Source organism: Anomalospiza imberbis, chromosome 3 (genome assembly GCF_031753505.1).
Source record: "Anomalospiza imberbis isolate Cuckoo-Finch-1a 21T00152 chromosome 3, ASM3175350v1, whole genome shotgun sequence".
Taxonomy (NCBI): Eukaryota; Metazoa; Chordata; class Aves; order Passeriformes; family Viduidae; genus Anomalospiza; species Anomalospiza imberbis.
In genome coordinates this window covers 103,034,497-103,047,807 of record NC_089683.1, presented here as the reverse complement: position 1 = coordinate 103,047,807, position 13,311 = coordinate 103,034,497, and the positions used below count along the sequence as shown (strand labels likewise).

General features: G+C 42.7%; 1 long non-coding RNA gene across 1 annotated transcript in view; it reads right to left on the bottom strand.

The window, feature by feature from the left end:
• The window catches only part of LOC137469979 (uncharacterized), a 123,671-nt gene extending 111,977 nt beyond the window's left edge, over nt 1-11,694 (bottom strand). The window contains exon 1 of the long non-coding RNA XR_010996849.1: nt 11,544-11,694. This is a non-coding gene — a long non-coding RNA (uncharacterized lncRNA). The remainder of the gene's footprint in view (nt 1-11,543) is intronic.
• Nucleotides 11,695-13,311: the final 1,617 nt, after the last annotated feature.

The following is a 13,311-nucleotide window of genomic DNA, read 5'->3' as shown; positions in this document are numbered from 1 at the left end:
GGCTCAGACCCCACAGTCCTGCCTCAAACACAGGCTTAAACCCCTGGAAACATCCTCTACAACAGGAGAGGACACACCTTATAATTTCTTTTTTTGGTCTCTCAGTGAAGATTATGGTGGTGATGAATTTAGCAGTGGCTGGACATAAGGCTGATGGAAAACTGAAAGAAAAATCTGCTCTTCAGTCACCTGGCTTCCTCCACAATTTTAGTTCCTCACAGTACAGATAACACTGGGGCACCATTGTGTCTTTGGGTTAGTGATAGAGGAAGTGTGACTTCAGAACCAGGGCTACCCATTTCAGTCAAACATTAAATTAATTGTCAACCATATTGTTCTCTAACTAGGAACACACAAAAGTGTACATCAAAATTATGTATTTCTCAGTTGTTACAGGGAATTGCCACTTCATCTGTAATGTTTTTCCACAAATGAGTGAAGAGCTCGCAGCATATGCTGTATTTTGAGAGTTTAGCCCAATGCCCAACCCCATATTTTCTGTGAATAGACAGGAAGACAGAGTGGATGAGAATGCCCAGGTTATCAGGTCCATTTCCTAACTATCATGTAAATGATAATATTTCCTCCACAGGCATTATCTCTGAATACACTGTTGTTCTTGCCCCCATTACTCCTACTGGAACGCTCTTCCAGAATCCCCTTCATCTGATAGTTAAGAATCTTTTTCCAGTTTCATATCTGTATTCCATCAAGACCAGGTTATAGCCAATTTCTTTTGTGTCAGCATTGCACTTACACTTAGAAACTATCCCAATGCATTTGTTGACAGCAATCACACGCCTTCTATGGCTTCATTTTGATATGCTAAATCTCCTTTTGTCTCCTCTCCTCACACAATGCTTCTCGGCCTCTTCCATCTCACCAGTGCTTCCCTGCACTGCTCCAGTTTAAATTCCCTCACTGACACACCACGCCATGGCATTCAGCTTCCCAACCCTGTTAAAATATCTCACCTGACACATCCTAAGGGACATTTCGCTGTTTCTTTGGTGCCCCAGAGCTATCCTTTCATCCGTGTCTACCGCTACCAATGAGGTCACATTGCAACAGAAGTTATCCTTATTTCCTACGTGTGTGTCCTGATGCTTTTTCTTATTAAATTTCATTCTATTACTCCCATTCCAACCCCCAAGGCCACACACTTTCTTTCCTGTATATTCAGGTTCTCCTTGTTCACTGGCAATGTCTCCAAACTTTGTCAACTCCAACATTTCATTAGCACATTCCTAATTTATGCTCCAAGGTCATTAATGAAAATGTTAAATAAGATGAGTCAGACTGATCCTTGACGAGCTCTGCTAATGAGCCCTTCTCCTGCCCTATGCTTCCCCTCGCACAATCCGTTGCTGTCTCCCCTTTTAGCCATTCCTCACCACTCTCACACGAAGCCCCATCTCTTCCCACTTAACTAGATGTTTCCCATGTGGCACTTTATCAAGTGCTTCACTGATGTCCAGACAGATTAGATCTCCTGCATTTCCTTTGTCCCAGGAATCTGTTATTTTACCAGAGAGAGATGTCACCTCACTCCAGCATGATCTACCTTTTATAAATCCAACTAGGATTTATCCCGCTCACCATAAACTTCCCCATCTTCGTTTTTTTCGAGAACATAACCCAAAGCCTTGTAATAATATTGAAGTTGCATCAAGGAGCTTTTAGGTCCCTGGATTTCTCTTCCAGGCCTAAACCATATATCTATTTGCTCTTCAGTGCCATGCTTTATCACCTGCTTGACATCCCTATTAAAATATTTGCTGTCATTCCCTATTTCTAGCACATCCCAAAGACTGGGGGAACCTCAATTCACACAGAAGTGTGTGGCTTTTCTAATTATTACATGAGCACTTTGATTCAACTCATTTTATCCTATAAATTACTCATTCACTGTGATTATTCGTTCAAGGATTAGATTTCTAAGATTTATTCTTCCTGCACCACAATGAGCAAACCTACCACAAACCACGTGAGTTTATTCCCCAAATCATTCTTGTGCTCTCAGATTGTCTGTCCTGGCATCAGTGAGCTCTACTTGGAACTGCTTTGTTTGTTCTGTTACGAAGGAGTTTAAGATACTGATCCACAAACTTGTGTTTGAAAGCCAGAAAATTATTTCCTAGGAAATATCTAGGGATAAGATAGGCAGGGACGGGGGAAGAAAGGTAACATGGATCCAGTTAATCACAGAATGACAGCATGATTTGGGTTGGAAGGGACCTTAAAGATCACCCAGTTCCAACCTCCTGCCATGGGCAGGGACAGCTCCCACTATCCCAGGTTGCTCAGGGCTCCATCCAGCCTGGCCTTGGACACTTCCAGAGATGGGGCATCTACAGCTTCTCTGGGTAACCTGTGCCAGGGCCTCACCACCCTCACAGGGAAGAATTCCTGGCCATCATATCTAATCTAAACCTACTTTTTTTTCAGGGTGAAGCTATTCCCCCTGAACCTGTCACTCCAGGCCCTTGTAAATAGTCTCCTTCCATTTTTCTTGTAGACTTCTTCAGGTACTGGAAGGCCACAATTAGGTCACACCAAAGCCTTCTCTTCCCCAGGTTGAACAACCCCAATTTTCTCAGCCTTTCCTCATAGCAGAGGTGCTCCATCCCTCTGATCATCTTTATGGTCCTCTATTCAGACCAAAACTTACTGAAATGAGTATCTCTACTGATACATTAACCAGTATTTTACTATTTTATTCTCATTGCAAAAATAAAAGAAAAATTAATCCTTTTATCCTTCATCCAAGGGAGGCAAAACCAGCATAACTTTACTCCAGGCAGGCAGGATCGGGATAACCCCAGTTTGCTTTAATCCAGTTTTACCTACAATCTCACCCTTTCACAGATCATTCATAGCCATACCCTCACCATTTCGCTAAGCATCCTGTCACACTGCACACATCAGATGCCACCTCTGCCACACCAGAGACCGTGCCATTTCCAAAAGACAAGTCACATCTCAGACCACAGCACGTACCAGTAATAATTTACAAGAACAGACATAAGGAGGACTTAAAATAGAGTCATTGTATTGACAATCTCAGTCGAGTTCCCTCCTGAATATTTACTCATTCATTTGATGCTGTTAAATGAGCCCCCAAAAACCCAACACAAACCAGAAGGGTAAAAGCCATGGGAGAAAACAGCTTCCATATTCTGTGTGCTGCTTGCACTCCCTCACAAAGCAAAGTGCTTGTATTGTACGTGGCAGCTTGTGTAAGGAGAGGACAATAGCTTTCCATGCACATTTTATCAGGATTAGAACTGCTGTGCCATATATAGAAATGTGTGATAAGTGCATTAGCAAAATTATAACTGTATTTTAATCACAGCATAACAACCTCACTGAAAGTCCCTGTACAAGGCAGGCAAACCCAATAATGCTCAAGTCTGAAGCTGAATTTTGAGCCTTCTGTGAGTGTTTGAGTGGGTTCAAAATTAAGTAAAATGAGTTTATCTATTCCTATTTCTCTAATAATACTTAGCACTTAGCACTTTTCATCTTCAAAGCACTTTACAAACATTAACTAATTAACTATTAATTGGTAAATTTGAAAAGGTTGATAGGTGAGGTGAGTTTCGGATAAGACCCAGCAATACGGATGTTTAGTTTATCTGTGAATTACTTAATCATTAGTGAATCATAGAAATTAGAAATGAAAAAGACCTATAGGGTCACCCTGTCCGGCCTGCTGCCATTACAGGATTTTCCCTTACAATATATTCTCAAGTGCTTTGTCTAGTTTAATTAGAAATTATCCAAGCAATGGGGCTTCCACCATTTCCCTTGGGATATTCCTCCTTAGTCTAATGTATCTTTCTGTTAGGAGGTTATAATATTCAACATAAGTTTTTCATTGCCATTTCATCCCATCATTTCTACGTATGCCCTCTCAGACCATTTCAAACAATTCTTATGCAGTTCGATTACACTCATAATTTTTCTCCCTGCGTTGAGCTGGCCCAGAGCCACCAGATACTGAAAAGAATTTATTTCTGAAGAGCGAAAGAATATCTTTTGTTGCCACTGAAGGACAATTCCAGCCTAAACCCATATTCTAGATTAAACCACCTCAAACTTTTGTCTCTTAGCAAAGTGAATTCCAGAATTCGAGCTCAGGTATCAGCCTGGGCAAAGCTCTCCCCTAGTAAAATCAGCATTTCTCCTTGTCCATAAAATCCATGAAGACTTTAGATTTCTCAGAGCACCTAAAGTGATTCTCATGTGTTGTCCCTAAAGCCAGCCATGGTTCTTTCGTCCTGAATCGCCTCTGGTCCAGAACTGAGCCTAAGTCACTCTTGTTTTCCATCAGAGAAATAAACTATGTTCCTTTCAACAAAGAGGTCCCAGAAGACAACATTAAAGGAGCTTGTTACCAGGACAAACTGAGGTATGTTGCTGAGAATTAAAGCAGAGCTAAGGAATTAGACAAAACATCATGGTGTAAATGGATACTTAAATTCACCTAGTACCAAAAAGGTCTCAATGATACCATGAAAAACTCACCACACCTCATAATTTTTTCACATCCTTGCCAACATCCAGCATTCATGGGTTCTTCAGCTACCTCAGACACTAGATATGTTTGGATTTCTCTACAGACATCCCATTTTCCTGTCTGTCCTAAATGCCATTTGCAGGCTTTTCCAAATCATGAACCAATACTGGTTTGGCTTCGTGGTTGCCTTTCACCTTACATGCTCATTTTGCTGGAGTCAGTCAGCTGGATCTGGATATGCTTTGAATCTCAAGTATCCCAGGGTTTCCCAATGCTTCATCCATTGCTTCCTCCATTTTTCCATGCTGGGGAACCACAGGAAGATACGAGATGTGACTATGTCAGCTGGTCTATTTAGAACTGTTGTACAAGAGATTTTTACAACATCACAGGACTTTACCAACCTCAAACAGGCCTGCTGACTTGCCCAGGTGATCTGTACAATATAAAACAAGGATGATTTGAATGTGGGACCTTTTTTTTTTTTTCTTTTCTAATTCCAAATGTAAAATCTTTACAGGGAAAATATAAACAAACTCCAGCTCCATAATGAGCACAGACAAACATCTGTCACTCTTGTGATTTCCCTCCACCCTGTGATAACAGATCACTTCTGGCCAGTTTAATGCAACAAAAATAAAGCTGACTATTTAAAGTTCTAAAAATAAACAAACAGAAGTAAATGTACTTGACCTGAGACACACCGATGAAATGCTGGGTCAGACTGTTTTAATTTGTTATGACCCAAAAAAAGCTGATGAAAGCTTCTATGAGATTGAACCGAGGTCCTCACCTCTGGTGGAGTCTGGACCAGCTGTGGTACCTCAGAGTCAGCCTGATGAACTGGGCAGAGGGAAGGAAACATGAATAGAACTCTTGAGACTGTGTCCACTCCTCCAGCAAAGAAAGCTCCACAGACTTAAAGGAAAACCTAAAACTGCTTCCTCAAAGGACTTTGAAAGTTCTCCTACACGTGCTTTGAGTCACTTCACTCCACCAGTGATTGCAATAGCACATTAGTAATTCCAAAAGTCTGCAACAACTTGAATCCAAACTTTGAAGGTGCTTTTTGCTCTGGATGAGATATACTTTCAGTCCAGTAGAAAGAAGAAAAACAAAACAAAACTGGGAGTTCTTCCACAAAACCAGACAGTTTATTTTCATTTAATTATGTGCAAAATGGTACCGGTTTGAAGATGTATCAGCAAATGTTGTAAATATTTTGTAGCCCTTGATTCAGTTTTTTTACCTGGAGGACAATGTTTGTTACATAGAAGTCATCATCTTCCTATCATTATTCCAATTTTTGGTGCTTAAAAAGTAGTCAATTCAAGTTTTATATTTCAAATCATAGGAGAAAATAAACATTCTCCTTTCTTGTGTCCCACAGAAGCACACAGTGAACAGTATTAAATACAGACAACTCAACTGCAAGGTATTAGCATTTTTCATTCCTTAATTTGAAAGGGAACTATCTTGGGAAAAAAACATAGTAGAGTCTAAGCATATATAGAATTAAACTTTGGTGCTTCTCTGCCAAAAAATTTCTCCCTCACTTCAGGAGTAAAATTTTATAAAGCACTCAGTGATGAAAGGTCATTTCAGAAGGGGCTACACACAACCCACCTGAAAATGATGCTTCTTCTAGTATCATGCCAGGCATTTAGAAAAAGAAGCAACCAAACCCAGTGGGTCCTTGTCTGCACAAGAAATCCCTTCTTTTCATAAGCCAAAACAGCGTAATGGCATTTTAGTCACATGTGAGTACAGGTGGTGGAGCCTGGCTGAGCTTTTTCAAACTAGTAACAGGGATAAAATTGCATTCCTATATAATTAATACACGCTCAGTCATTTTTGAAGAAAGATATTTTTCAGGCAGTTATTCAAAGATCCGAGTTTTGATTTTTACTGGTGCTAAAACATTTCCCAGAGACATGTGTGTGTGTGTGTGTGAGGAAGAGAGAACTTACACATTGCTCAAAATAAGAAAAAGACCTCTTAAATATCAGTAAATACACTTGAATAACATAATTTGACAAGTTGCCAAAAACCCCAAAAACAGAAACTACCAGCCCACCAAAGCATATAGGACACAGGAAGATGCTCACTCAGACTTCCAGCACTCACAGGGACCTATCCCCTCTCAAAACCCAACTTCTCATTGAGTCAGCTCATGTGTAAACTGAATGAATCCCTGCTGGAATCTTCACAACCCCCATCCCACTGCTTGGCATGGTGGGGAGAGACCCCAGTGTCCAGGAGATGGAGAGGACAGCCACCACAACAGCACTGGTGGCACGGGTCAGGGTTGAGCTGTGCCAGAGGGTCGCAGTGCAGATGCTCACTCGGTGTGTCCTCACACTGTCACATCTATCGGCGGATGGGACTTGCTCCCTACATTTATTATTTTTTTTCCTCCCCTGAAAATCAAAAAGCGGTTCATGAGTTGGTCGAGAGCCAGCAAAAATGAATAGTAATGAGCCAATTTCAATAGAAATAGGCTCATTACCATGCCAGCGGCTGATAAAACCAAATGCTCTCAATTCTCTCCAGCAAACGAGGTGCTGGAGGCAGTGTCCACCCTCCTGCCTGCAGGAAATAACTCACCATTTCAAAATTAAAAGAATTGAAATACAAGTTGGAGTTTATTCCTATGTTCATACCTCTGTCCCCCTGCAGGGTCCTTTCTAACCAGCTGGCAAAAAAAGCTCAGATACTACTCAGAATCCTTTTAGTGAAAAAAGGGAAAAAAGAACCTATCTATTTTCTGTACCTTCTTCATTCCCTGAGTGGTAATGGGAAATCCTGGGTAAACTCCAGTAGAAGAGACAGTCTAAGGAGCTTCTTTGAATTTAGCACATTCCTCTGTGCACAACAGGAGGCTACAGGTTTTTTTCAGTGTCAGAAACATACTTGTAATTTTTCAATTGGAAAAAAGAAAAAAAAAAAATCAACAAAACCCCAAAACCCTGTGCCAGGTCTTAACCAAAACTCCAAACATGCAAATACATATATCTCAAGCCAAAACCCTAAATTAAAACCCTAAACCAAACAAAACCACAAGCTTCTCAAACCATGAGACCACCACAAAATGACAAGAAGATGTGGATAAACAAGTCAGGATGACTTGGGGAAAATAAAAAAACAGAAAAAGGAATGCTCCCACTCTTGATTTCTTCACTACCTGATAGTGGCAGGACATGAGGAGTGTGACTAAAGAGCTAAACTCATTCCAATTTTCCCGTAAAAGGAGTTTGTGGGGTGGAGAGGGTGTCCTGAGTGGCAGAAGGGGGACATCATCACACATTAGTGATGGTGTTTGGCCCTCAGAGGAGACAGACAGACATAGGACACACCACACATTCCCACACTGGCATGCTTTGCCAGTGAAAATTAGAGGAATTGCTCCCTTCCCTCCTAACCTTCAGAGGGGAAGAAACCTAAGCCAAATTTCAGGAGAAAGAGCCCCATACTATGGTAAAAATGGGTATAAATACCTTCTGTAGAAACACCTCTTGTCAGATGCACTACTAAAGCAGAATAAGTTTTTTTTTTTTTTTTTAACAGAGGAAATAGCACAGCCTGCAACATTACGTGGCTGCTCAGATTTCACCTATTTTCACATTTCAGTGCAGGTTTGATATTTGGTAGGCACCCCCTGTCCCACATCTCCCTCTCCCTGCCCATCCACCTGGTCAAGCCAACATTTTATTATGAATTTAGCCTTCAAAAATATTTTTTTCACTCTGCCATAAAATCTTGTGAGGCTTTTCCATTGTAGCAGCTTGAGAGTTTTAACTATCCCCTCTTTGCCCTGCCAGCCATTTAAGCCCTGAAACTACAAGGCTGCTGAGTGGAGTACATCGTCTGTAAACTCGCCGTGCCTAGTCAGGGGATCTGGGGGGCTTTCTGCAGCACTGAAATAGAGCCTTTTAACACTGAACGGTGCAAATTGTCCACTGGGGACAACTTCAAATGTCTCTACAATGCATATTTCGCAGTGCTTACTGGCTGGCTCCGGCTGAGCTGCTACTACTTATTTAGGAGCCTACAAAAACTATTTTATAGATTTTGTTTTGCTAGAGTAAATATTAAGTTTTAAATACATTAAGAAAAATCGGGGCAGGAAGAGAAACAGATTAAATAAACCTTTCAGAGAGACTATTTACTTTGTATTTGTATTTTTTTTAACATACTCCTTTCCTCGAGGTCAGGACACTGACATTTTAGTACACACAGGCTTTAAAAATGAGAGCACTCGCTCTCTCACATGCGCTTACTGCAGGCAGCTCCCCTTGTTAATATTAAACTTTTCTATCTGGTTATGACACTGACTGATATAATAAAGCAGTGATAGTCTTATTATTCAAGCATTGCTATGATAAATTATCTACACTAATTCTGGAGCCAAAGTTGTCTGGTTCCAGCTGGTGTTGCTTAGATCTGTCTTAAGTCATTAGGAACTGGTGGAAAACTCTTTTTCAGAGTCCAGGTCTGATCCCTTCTTGTCCCTGGAACATCTATGTGTGTGTGCTCACACAAATACAAAGCATGTCCTCATTGCTAATCCACTTCAATTAAGATTTATTGAGAATATTTTGGCTTGTGGGGTGTTTGTCCCCCTTAATCTCTTCTCTTTCCTTCCTGTTATCTGTGGAAGGTGGTGCACTGTAACTCAGCATCACCCACAGAGCAATTCTTCAAAGACAGAAAGTAAAAAAATCTGCAAGTGATTCAGGCAGAGATACCCTTGTTTAACAATGGGATTTCAGTGCTAAGTCTGGCAGGAATGATGATACAACCTAGACTTTTCTCAGCCCCCCTCTGCAATGCTTCATACCATTTGTACTTGTACACACACTGCAGAACAGGACAATGTTTACTCCTGGCCACACCTGACGCAGATGTTACCCAGAAATGTTTTACAATTTGGCTAATAAACACAAACACCAAGCAGTGGTCTCCCTCCAAGCAAAGTATAAACCTCAACCGCTCCACGCTGTGCAGGCCTTGTTCTTCAGGTCCATTTGGAGTTGATGGAACCCACAGTGCCAGCAGGCTGGTTCCATGTGAGCTTCAGTTTTTCTGTTCAACCTGCAAGTTCGCATTTTATCTTGCAAAGACAGGGTCTGTATAGACCCCTGGGATCACCAGACTCACCTCCCTCACAGTACAGGATTGTTGCCCATTTCTGAGTAAATCTCGCAGTCTGGTTTTAAATGTCCCCTGGTCATAGTTCAGCCAAACTCAAGTCAGTGGGTTCAGTACAAGAGTAAATGTATGAAGTTCCAGGGTGCACACACCAAGTCAGACCGGGTGATCAAAGGGCTCCTCTTGAGCTCCAAATCTGGGAATGTACAAAGCAATTGAGCCTCCATTACTTCATTCCAGGAACAATTCAGCAACCTCAGACACCCTTCCACCAGGGAGTTTCCTTCTCAACATTCAGTAACTTCATCCAAATCTCTATAATTTACCTTCCATTTCCTTTCCCTCTTTGTCACACCATGCCCATACCTTTTCTTTATCAACCAGCCCCTTCAGCCCCCAACACCATCCATACAGAGCTCCAACATGTTTGGACCCTCTTTCTGCTGCCAGATCTTCCTGCAAACTCCCATCACTCCAGGATGATCTTAAGGCTTCACTGGAGTGCTAAATCTATTCTTGTGACTGCAAGATTTTGCCCTGTTAAGTCTCCTATTGTCCTTCATTTGTGTTTCTCATCTTGCAATGCTCCCTGTATCATTCCCATATTTGCAGCTCCTCCTCATTTGACATAATTTACAAGTATTTTCCTTATCCCAGATCATTAATGAAGATGTTAATTAACACAAGAGCTCATGCTGTGGTAACTCACCAGTAGCCTCTTTGCAACTCTGCATCTCTCTGCTCAGCCTTGCCTTTGTTTCTGGCCCCTGTGCTGGGGTTGGGAGCACGTGGCAGAGCTCACACTCCAGCAAAGCTCAGGGAGATGGCATGGCTGTGATGGAGGAGGACTTGGGCATGTCACCTCCTGCCCTCATAGGTTCTCTATGAAGTCCCCTTGCCCTCCTCCTGCCCACTGCTCAGTTTGCCCATCTGTAAGGCAAGGGCCATCAGGCAGGTAAGGTGGAAATGGAGGCTGATGAATGACCTGCTGCAGGAGCACAGGGCTGCCAGCTTCTCCAAGAAAATACCCTGTTCTGTTCCTTGAGTAAACACCTGAACTCTCATGCACTCAAAATTGAGCAGGAAGTAGACTTGCAGAGGAGGCTTAAGGTGAGAAGGCTGCAGCCCAGGAAATCTGTGCCATACACACTTGTAAATGTTGGCCTGGACACACACACACACATAAATAAATAAATATATATAAAGAACTGTTGATTCCTTGCTGTGTTTAAGAGGTTATTAACACTAATAGAAAATTACAATTTGCTTAAGTTTCCCAGGACACCTCGCCTAAGAGAGCTCAGCAGCTCACCCAGCATGTCCTCCCATTCCAAATTGGTTTACATTAGCCTGTTCACAAACAGAGCCAGATTCCTCCCCACATAAAACCTGCACCAGCCATCCATTTTTTCAAACACAGAGTAGCTTGTTTTCACCTCTTTAAAGGCATAAATTCTCTGTAAAGATGAAAAATCTCTGCAGAACCGAACCCTTTTGAAACAGCTCTGTCAGCATCTGAGCTGCATCTCTCCTGTTATCAAAAAAATATCTTGCAAGAGAAGCCCTTAAGAGAGACCTCTACATAATGTTGTTTTTACATACAGAGAGAGCTCACAGGCCCTCCACAGCCCGGCAGCAGCCCTTTCTCGAGGCAAGATGAGTCAGGAGGAAAGGGCAGGTCAAGAACTCGCACTCAAGGTCACCTCTGTACAAACACCTGCTTGTCCACGGCTCGCACCTGCACCGGCTCACAAACACAACAGGGCCGGCTCTGTCGATACAGCCCTTGCCCTGCACCACAGGGGGAGGCACGACCTCCCTCCCAGCTTTAACCAAAGGCAATCAAAGGGAAGATTTGTTTTTTTCCTACCGGTCCCAGAAGGTCAAGTTTCTCCCCCTCCGACATCGTACTTCTGAAAAGACTAATTGGGCCTTAAAGATTGCAGGTGTCCTGCCAAGTGGGTGCGGTGGCGCATGCTCCCTGTGAATTAAAGGATGCCTCTGGAAAGTGGTTTCTTTATGCAACCCCACTGGTTTTCTTCCAGATCCTTCCCCGACATGCACAGAAAGAATAAAATAAAATGGAGAAGAACACCGGTGGGGATATTTTCCTGCCGGGGTGGTCGGCTGCCCTTCCCCCTGTATGGGTGGATCAAGCCCTTTGGAAGGTGTATTTCCAGCCTGTTCACTAACTAGCTCACCACTGCCATTAACTGCCACATGTAAAATATCTGTAAGGGTGAACAAGGCTATTTACCAAGCTCCTTCCCCCTCACCCTCCTTTTGTTTGGGTTTTGACTTAGCGTCAAGTTTATTTAAAGTCTTAAGGCTCTCCCTCTCCACCCTCCCAGTGCTTGCAGGAGTGTATCCATGCAGATCATGTGCCAGCAGAGCCTTGCTGGAGCTAGGACGTGATGGCCAAGGCCAGCAGATCCTTGCTGGAGGCAGCATGACACCAACGGTGGCATCAGGGATGTGCCATGTCAGAGCAACCCACTGCAGCGGTTCAGCTAAGGGGTTCCTGCTCCAGCACACAAAAAAGAAGTTTGCCACCAATCCCACTTTTTAGGTTTTGCCATTAGCTCTTTTTGTATAACACTCTTCCTTCCTCTCCCTCTGTTCCCAAGGTTCAGCTGTCTTGATCTCCCATTAACCCACCAGTCAGCCTCTGATATTTTTCTTTAAAAATGCTTATGAAGCCTAGTTATATTTACAAAGCAGGAGGGACAGCCACCCATCCCCTTCAACAATGCCCAAGATGAGAGGGAATCCCCAAGGATGCAGCAGCAAAGGTCCAGAACTAAACTGATAAAATTTGTCCACAATGCTGGGGTCAGGGGTGTCAGAGATCACCCTGGATTCAGGTTTTTAATTTTTCCAAATTTTTTTTCTTCTGAATTGCTTAATATGCTTACTTCCCCTTTCCCTGCCAACAAAAATGTCATTAGGACCTGTTTCAATGTACTCTTGCTGCACATCCACCAAATTTGTACAAGAGGAAAACAACAGATGTATCAGTTCTCCCTACAAAGACCTTTGGAGGAAGTGCTGGGCATCACTAAACCATCCCAATATCAAGAACTTAAGACCATGAACTTTAGGGATCCTTCCCTCCCTCCTCCAAATTTGCAAGGGAAACAGCTACAAATGATTTGAGCTTTCTCTTCTTAAAAGCTTGATGTTCCTGCTACTACACAACCATTTCCCTTTCTTTTACCCTGGAGATAATTAAGGAAGGTTCCTCTAACTTGGATTTTGGGCTGAACAGAGGCAATTGCTGCATCAGAGCCACTACCACAGTTACAGGTGGTGAAAGCCCTCCTTAATTGAAAATGTAACCAGTAATATCCAAGCCAGGTCTTTGGTGCCCCCAAAACAACATAAACTCAAGTCCTCTCAGACTGAGAGATGCAGAGAAGAGGTGATGGGAGTTCAAACCTCTCCCCTCACAAGTTTGGGTCTAAGCCTCCATCCCCATCAGAAGTCCCAAGGGTATCTCTGCATTGGTCAAAAGCTGCTGGGTTAAATCTCTCCAGCGTCCTCCGGAAGGTACCAGATATGGTTAAGCAGCCACAAAAACTGCATGTCAGGCTTCATCAATTTGAAAACCACCCCTGTAGAGCTGCTGGGGTTGAAGG